Source organism: Arachis duranensis, chromosome 1 (assembly GCF_000817695.3).
Source record: "Arachis duranensis cultivar V14167 chromosome 1, aradu.V14167.gnm2.J7QH, whole genome shotgun sequence".
Taxonomy (NCBI): Eukaryota; Viridiplantae; Streptophyta; class Magnoliopsida; order Fabales; family Fabaceae; genus Arachis; species Arachis duranensis.
This window is the reverse complement of record NC_029772.3, coordinates 83,185,480-83,194,147: the sequence shown is the minus strand read 5'-3', so window position 1 is coordinate 83,194,147 and position 8,668 is coordinate 83,185,480. Positions and strand designations below refer to the sequence as shown.

At 36.4% G+C, this 8,668-nt stretch overlaps 1 pseudogene; it reads right to left on the bottom strand.

The window, feature by feature from the left end:
* Positions 1–5,528: 5,528 nt before the first annotated feature.
* Positions 5,529–8,668, bottom strand: part of LOC107492655 (aldehyde dehydrogenase family 2 member B4, mitochondrial-like) — a 57,835-nt pseudogene continuing 54,695 nt past the window's right edge.

Sequence of the window (8,668 nt, the reverse complement as noted above, 5' to 3'; positions counted from 1 at the left end):
CTCAATTTCAGCCAAAAAATACCTGAAATCACAGAAAAACACACAAACTCATAGTAAAGTCCAGAAAAGTGAATTTTAAATAAAAACTAATAAAAATATAATAAAAACTAACTAAAACGTACTAAAAACATACTAAAAATAATGCCAAAAAGCGTATAAATTATCTGCTCATCAGTATTGCATGACTTTAGAAACATTGATGACCATTTGTTCATCATGCACTCTGAGGATCATTTCTTCTTTCTCTACATCAATGATAACTCTTGCTGTGGCTAAGAAAGGTCACCCCAGGATAACAGAGTTATGTCCCTTTTCATCCATGTCCAAGATAATAAAGTCAGCAGGGAAAATAAATTTTCCCACCTTCACCAACAAGTTTCCTACAACTCCATTGGGTATCTTGAGTGATCTATCAGCCATTTGAAGTGAAATTCTGGTGGGTTTAACTTCCTCTATTGTAAGCTTTTTCATTAATGAGAGAGGCATCAAATCGATGCTAGCACCTAAATCATAGAGAGCTTTTTCCAAGGTCATGTTGTCTATGGTGCATGATATGATGAAACTCCCAGGATCTTTGAGTTTTGGTGGAAGACCTTTTTGAATTACTACACTACATTCTTGTGTCAAGATCACGGTCTCCTTTTCATTCTAACTTCTCTTCTTATTAATGAGTTCTTTGAGGAATTTTGCATATAGAGGCATCTGCTAAAATACTTTAGCAAGTGGAAGATTAATTTCCAGCTTCTTAAAAATCTCCAAGAACTTGGAAAATTGCTGATCCTTGAGCTCTCTTTATAGCCTTCGAGGGTATGGTAGAGGGGGGTGTAAAGCTTCACCATCTTCTTCTGCAATTGTGGTTGCTCTTCCATGAATTTCTTCCCTTTATTTGAGACTTGAGGCTCCTCTTCCTTCTTAGAATTCTCTTGGTCATGCTTGTCCTCCTCTACTTGCTTCTTGTTGTCAACCTTGTCATTCTCCAATGTCCTTCCACTTCTAAGTTGAATGGCCTTACCTTCTTCTTTGGGATTAGGAATGGTATCACTTGGAAAAATATTGGTCGGCCGTTCAGCTTGTCTGGCCAATTTCCCCACTTGTCTTTCAATATTCCTCATTGTGACCTCTTGTCTCTCTTGTCCTTTGGCTAAACTTTGTGTAGTCTGAGTAAGTGATTGTGTGGTTTGGGATAGAGCTTGCAGGGATGCTTCAAGATTTGAGATCCTCATTTCTTGATGGTCAATTGGTAGTGGTATGTTGGGGTATGATTGTTGTTGCTGGAAGTGTGTGGAGATGTTATTTTGGTAGGTATGAGAATTGTTATGGGTTAGTTGATATGTGTTTTGTGGTTTCTTGTATTAGTTAGTGTTATTGGATGAATAGTTTTGGTTGTTTGTGTTGCGAGAGTTGTTGGAGTTGTAGTTCTTTTGCCATTGGTTTTTATTGTCACTCCATCTCAAGTTAGGATGATTCTTCCAGGATGGGTTGTATGTGTCACCATAGAAATCATTTTGGGAAGAACTTGAGGTGTTGTGCATCTACTAAACTTGCTCTGGTTGCTGCTCAGTGTTTTCTTCTTCAATTTGGCCCCACACTACTGGTGGTTGATTGGCCGTGTTCACTGCTGCTAGTTGAAGGCCATCTATCCTTTTTGCCATTATCTCCATCTGCTGTTGGATTTGTGAATGCATCACTTTCTTCTGTGCCAAGATAGTGTCCACACCTTCAAGCTCGAGTACGCCTCTCTTTAGGGCTGTCTGGCATTGCCTTTGATGAGCCTAGAAATACTGGTTATTGGTGACTGTGCCTCTAAAATTTTGAGCCTCTTCAGCTGTCTTCATTAGCTGTAATGAACCTCCAGCAGAGTAATCCAAGGCCTCTTGAGCTTTTAGAGTCAAACCCTCATAGAAATTTTGAAGTCTGTCCCATTCACTAAATATTTCAGGATGACATTTTCTAATCAGGGCTTTGTATCTCTCCCATGCCTCATAGAGTGACTCTCCATCCATTTGGGTGAAGGTCTGTACTTCTGTCTTCAATCTAATGATCCTCTGAGGTGAGTAAAATTTGGCTAGAAATTTACTCACTAAATTTTTCCAATTATTGATGCTCTCCTTGGAAAATGTCTCCAGCCATTGGGATGCCTTGTCCCTCAAAGAGAATGAAAATAGTAGCAGTTTATAAATATCTGGGTGCACACCATTTGTCTTCACTGTTTCACATATCCTCAAGAAGAGTGATAAATGTTGATTTGGGTCTTCAAGAGGACCTCCTCCATAAGAATAGTTATTCTGCACCAAAGTGATGAGTTGAGGCTTCAACTCAAAGTTATTTGCATGAACATTTAGGGTGAGGATACTGCTCCCACAGTTTCTTGGATTGGGAAAGTGTAAGAAGCTAGAACTCTCCTTGGAGGCGGGCCATTGTTGTTGGCCACATCCTCTGGTGGATTAGGAAAGTTACCCTCCATCTCTTAATCTTCCTCTTCTGATTCTTCTTCTCCAATCACTCATTTTCCTCTTGCTTCTCTTCTCAATCTCAAGAAGGTTCTCTTTGGTTCAGAATCAAAGGAGGTGGATGCACCTCTTCTCCCTCCTGGCATACAACATAAACAGACCAAAAACCAAAACAAAGCACCCTATTGCTAGCGTGAAATTAAAATTACCAGAAACAAAATCAAAAACAGCTAATAGGCTTAATAAAAATAAAGAAAAATGCTTAATCTAGATTATCACCTACTTAATCATTGTCAATCTAAATCAATCCCCGGCAACGGCGCCAAAAACTTGATGAGGGAAAAAACTATTTCACACAAACTAACCGGCAAATGCACCGGCTTGCATCAAGTAATAACTCATAGGAGTGAGGTCGATCCCATATGGATTGATGGATCAAGCAATTTTAGTTGGGTGATGAATTTAGTTAAGCTAACAAGTAATAATTTGAGTGATTTATGATTGATAGAAGGTAAATTGCAGGAAATTGAAATGCTGGAAGTAAAGTAGTAGAAACTTAAATGACAAGAAAGGTAAATTACTGAAACTTAAAATGCTAGAAATTAAAAGAACTGAATCTTAAACTGCAAGAAATGTAAATAACTGAATCTTAAAGTGCAAGGAATTAAAATTGCAGAATCTAAATTGCAAGGGAATTTGAATTGCGTGAATATTAAAAGGAATTGGGTGTTGGGATTTAGAACAGAACTGAACAATTGTAAATTGAAGCAAGTGCAGAGAAATCAAAGTGAGAGAAATTTAAGGAAAGTGATTCATCAGAGATTGGAGATATCATAATCCATCATGAATCAATTGGGTCTCAACTCCTTTCTCAATCATATGCATAGATCTATGGCAAATTGAAATTGATTGGATCCCAATTCCTTGGCAATCCATCTCGCTAATCATAATCAATCTTGCCAATTCCTTTATCTAATTGTCATGAGAAGAGGTTAAGTGTATGTCTCTCATCCATAAGCCACACTAATTCTCAAGATCTCAATTCCTCCTGAATAGTGTTGATCAAGAGAATAGTGAAGGATAGAGCTCCAATTCTAATGCAAGTGATTCCCCTTCTGAGACTTACACAACCATTCAATTGAATTAAACCCGCTTCCGGAGTGAATAATCCACAATCAAAATAGAAGATACCTAATATCTACACAAATGAATAGAGAAGAAGAAGAATTTCATTGATTCATTGGAATTACAATAGAGCTCCTCCCCCGAATGAAATTGAGGTTTAGTTCATCATTGCTCTAGCACAAAATAGAAAAGAAAAATTGCAGAAGATAAAGAACAGAAAGAATTTAAAGAGTAGATCTCAAAACTCTAAAAATAACTTTACAGGACTCCTAAAAAGAAAAACTAAAAGAAAGATCCTAATGAAATTAAATTTTCCTCTATTTATACACTTTCCAATTCAATCATCAAGTCCTTGGAGAGGGCTTTTTGACCTTTGATGAAGTGGGTCAGAAATGGGTACTTCCATGCAGCAATCAGGAGAACGTAGCGTTCTCAAAGATAGCGTAGCGCTCATTCACTGACGCGTACGCGTCCTCTGTGCGTGTGCGTCCCTTGCATTGTTGCACCATCGACGCGTATGCGTAACACATTCGTGCGCGTCGATACTATCTTCTGCCTCAGCCATGCTTGCGCGTATCATGCGTGCGTGCGCATCCCTTGGCAGCGTTTTTTAAATGAGTGCTACGTTCGCGCCATGAGCGCTCCTCACGCGTGCAGGTCCTTTGCGCGTGCGCGTGGATAGTAAATTATCATTTCTATGCTCTAGCATCATGTATGCGTTTGCGTCAACCACCATTATTGTCACATCGACGCGTACACATGCATTTTCCAATCGCAGGCGCTCATTCGAGGAAAGCGTAGCATTCTTTGCTAATGAGCGCTGATCCTCCACCCACGCGTACGGGTCATGTAGCGTAGGCGTAGATTTGCAGAATGTCATTCTGCGCGTGCGCATTCTATACGCTTACGCATCGCTAGAGAGCGTAGCGTTCTTCAATTAAGCGCAGCATTCATCTGTAATGCTCATTTCTCTGCTTTTCTTTTTCATCTTTTCATCTGTCATCAATCAAACATGCAATCAAAGTCTCACCAAAATCATAAGGTTTTGCATAATTCATAATAATCTCCTAATTCTTGCATAAATCTCATGATTTTTTATCAAATTAATAATGTTTGATTGAATCGAGATAAATATGAAATTTCACTCTAATTACTTACTTATTTTGCAAGAAAGTGCATAAAATCTAATGAAAACAAAAAAGAATGCTAGTAAAAACTAGCCTAAAATGATTTGTCATCAGTGATGAGCAATGTGATTCTAAGGGAGGTTAATGAAGATCTTGCAACAACTAGCTACAACTTGAAGGAGGAGGATGAAGACAGTATTAAATAATTTACATAAATTATACCTAGTAGCTAGTGGTATATTGTTTTGGTTTAGTAATGCTGACTCAACATAGCATTAGTAGTGTTAGTTAGTTAGACTAAGTTATGAGTTAATTAAATAGTGATATAAATAGTTGGTTACCATTATATAACTGTACAATTTTTTATTCTCTATTCTACATTTTAATTAGAAAGACCACTTTCTCCCAATATATCTCCAAACTTGTCTGAGCATTTTCTTCTTGTTCTCTTCTTCTTTATCCTCAATTAAGACCACGGTCACAATTTCTTCAATAACCACCAAAGTTGGTATGTTTTGTGTTAATTAGTAGTATGCTAGTACATGATTCAATCGATAAGGTGAGGATCTTACAAGTTACAACATAAAGTATTTGTATACTATTTATTATCGAATTGTTGAAAATGGAGAAAAGAAAATGTAAAAATATATATTAAAATAGAAAAAATACTATTTTTATATTAAAATCAATTATTAAAATTAACTACTATATATTTATATATAAATATATGTGTTGTTTAATTCATTTTTAATATATATTATATTTTAATATATATTTTATACTAGTAATTTTAACATACGCCTAGCATAGTTAAAACAGAAGAGGGTTAAATCCAAGAACGATTCTTGAGTGGTTCAACAACAGCTTTGATCTAAAGGTAGTAAGTAGTTGTTGAGACTGTAGATTCCTTTCTCCCTCCCAATTCCACTCATCTTATAGCCTCCAAAGTGAATGGCAGCATCGAATACATCAAAACAGTTGATCCAAACCGTTCCAACTCTGAGTGCACTCATAAATGTGTTTGCTGTGGGTATGTTCTTTGTGAACACTCCTGCTGCTAGTCCATATCGTGTTGCATTTGCTCTCTTTATTACTTCTTCAATGTCCTTACTCATGTTTTTTTTATCACATCAACCACATACACTTTCATGATTCCACAACTTGTTCTTTATTTATTTACAACCATATTATATACTTACAAAGAATCAGCCACCAATCAACTACCATATAAAAATATATATTTCGAAAATATCTTATTACAAATAGATTTTTTGACAAATTTCTTATTTTTACCGACGAACAAAATTTGTTGATAATTTTAATAAAAAAAATCTGTTTTTAAAATCTGTTTGTAATTGATTTTTTCCTAGTGTTTATAAAAAATTTTGATTAGCAAGTGAATAGAGATAGATATTTAATATTTATGAAATATTTTATTAAGAAAATATTTTATTATTCTAACGATAGATTATTTTATAAAAAAACATTGTGTGAAATATATATAAAAAAAATATGATAACTTATGTAATAGTTAATTTTTTATAATTATAAAATATTTTTTTTATTTACATATTGCACTTACTTGAATTTTAAGATGGACCGAACTGGTCCAAATATTTTGTCTTTTGCTATCAGCATATCATCCTAATGATTAGCATATGAGAAAATATGGGGAGTCAATAGTGTACAATATGTACAATAATGATAAAATTGAAATAAACATCAAATGATAATTAATTTAATTAATTTCAAAAGTCAGATTTTTAAAAAATAAAAAAACATCATATAAAAGGAATTTGTTCTCACTATTTAGTACCCAATCTCTCTCCCTCAAACCCTAATCCCTCTCCCCTAAACCTCTAACGATGTGCCGCCCTACCCTACTCCTAACAACCCGACGTGCTGTTTCTTCGCGCCGTCACCATGCCGTTGCGGCACCAACCAGATTTCCATCACCTCTGTCCTCATTGCAGATCGCCAGAACCTCCACCATTGACACAGGAGCCCACGGGAAGCATAGCAACATGCCATCACATCGCCGCGCCATCGTTTGATGACCACTCGCCCTTCCTCCGTGATGGAATCAACCGCAGCAATTGCTGATCACGAACGCTCGCGCCCTCTCAGTCGCAATTCGAGGAACTGCCACCACTCCGTCCCCTTTTCACTTGTGATTCTCAGTTCACCGTCGCAGTCCCTTCTCCTCGCAGTTTGCAGATTGCTATGCTACTGCAGCCCTCCTCCCCTCGCAATTGCATCCTCGTCGATCACTACTGCATTCCAAAAGGTCGTCATTTCTCCCTCTTTTTTTTTCAGAATTTTATAAAATTTTATGAAGCACTAAATTGGATGTTCATTCTCTATTTTTTAGGCAGATTTCAAAAAGAAAAGGCCAGTTAGCAGGTAATAATGAATTGTTTCCTTAAAAGAGCCTAGATGTTGTCTATTCTTATTCAAAGCGTTGCTGCTGTTTTACAAAAAGTTATTACAGATATGTGAAGGGAATTGGATTCCTTTTGGCAACTATTCAGGTAGAATTTCTAATTGATAGAAATATTTTTTAATGTATTGTTTAATGTATGTTATTGCCTTTCAAGCACTATGATGCTGATTGTGCTTTACAATCATTATTATATATAACATTTTTGGTAGCTATTCATAGTTGCGATTTTGATGGACTAAATCATAACAGTGTGAGCGTTTATATTAATGTGATTAATTTATTATTGTTGTTGCTATTTGTAATTTAATTATGTGGCATTGGCATTCATTTATTGCTAAAGCAAGTTTTTTAGATATATTTTTGGGGTGCTTGAAAGAGGCCTCTTTGTGATATGATGATGTGTTGAATAATATAGATTGTTGTAAAACCCGGTTAATTAACGGCTAATTAACCCATAAATGAGAATTTATTCTAGAAAGTCCAAAATGTGATTTTTATGGCTAAATGTGATAGAGGAGACTGAGACAAGAATTTCGGTACCAATTTTATAGAAATCGGACCAAGATTGGACCGAACGGGCCAAACCGGGCCAACCGGACCCAAAGTGGGCCCTTGGCCCAACATAACTAAACCAAAACCCTAGTTTTCAGCATTCTCTCTCCTCACTAAACACACTCACATGCTGAAAATGGAGGCCATGGAGGGAAGAACACTCTCTCAAGTTCTTTCTCTCACTTGATCTTCAAACCACCATAACTTTTGATCTAGAACTCCGATTGCCGCTCCGTTTGCGGCCACGCATTCACCGCGGAGAGCTCTACAAAACCCATATAATTAATCTTGAGGTAAGCCACATTTTGCTCTTCGAAATTCCAGCCTTTTTTCGAGTTTTATGAGCAAAAATGTTGAGATTTTGGGCTCTTTGATGTTATAGGACCCAACTCTCTTGAAGGAGAAGGTTAATCTTGTCTCCTTGGACCTTAGGTGTGGCAAGATTCTCAACCCTAGTATAATTTGTTAATTCTATGATATTTGGGTATTGAGATGTTGCGTATGGGTATGATGATTGTGGCTTAGGTTGTGTATATGTGAATATTAGAGTTTGATTGGTGATTTTGAAAAGTTTGAAAAAGAAATTTGGTGGTGAAAAATCTATTCTTGGAGGTATTGAGGCCTTGAGAGCTTGTGGATAAGTGGTTTGGAAGTGCTCCGGTTGAGCTTGGGAAATTGGCTAAGGTATGGTTTCGGTTTCCCGTATCTAATATGTAATGTGGTAGGAAATACTTAGGCTAGAGGCCCTAAGATAGGCATTGAATTGTTGATGTTGTTGAATTGTTGATATATGATGTGGTCATATATGTGATGATGATTATTGATGCCTTGGTGGTATGATGTATGAGAAATATGCATGTTGTGATTTATGCTTGATGATTGGTTATGGTTGAATTGTGGGTTGAACCATGTTGATGGTGAGTATGATATTGATTGTGTACAATGATGATTTATTGGAATTGGTGTTGTTG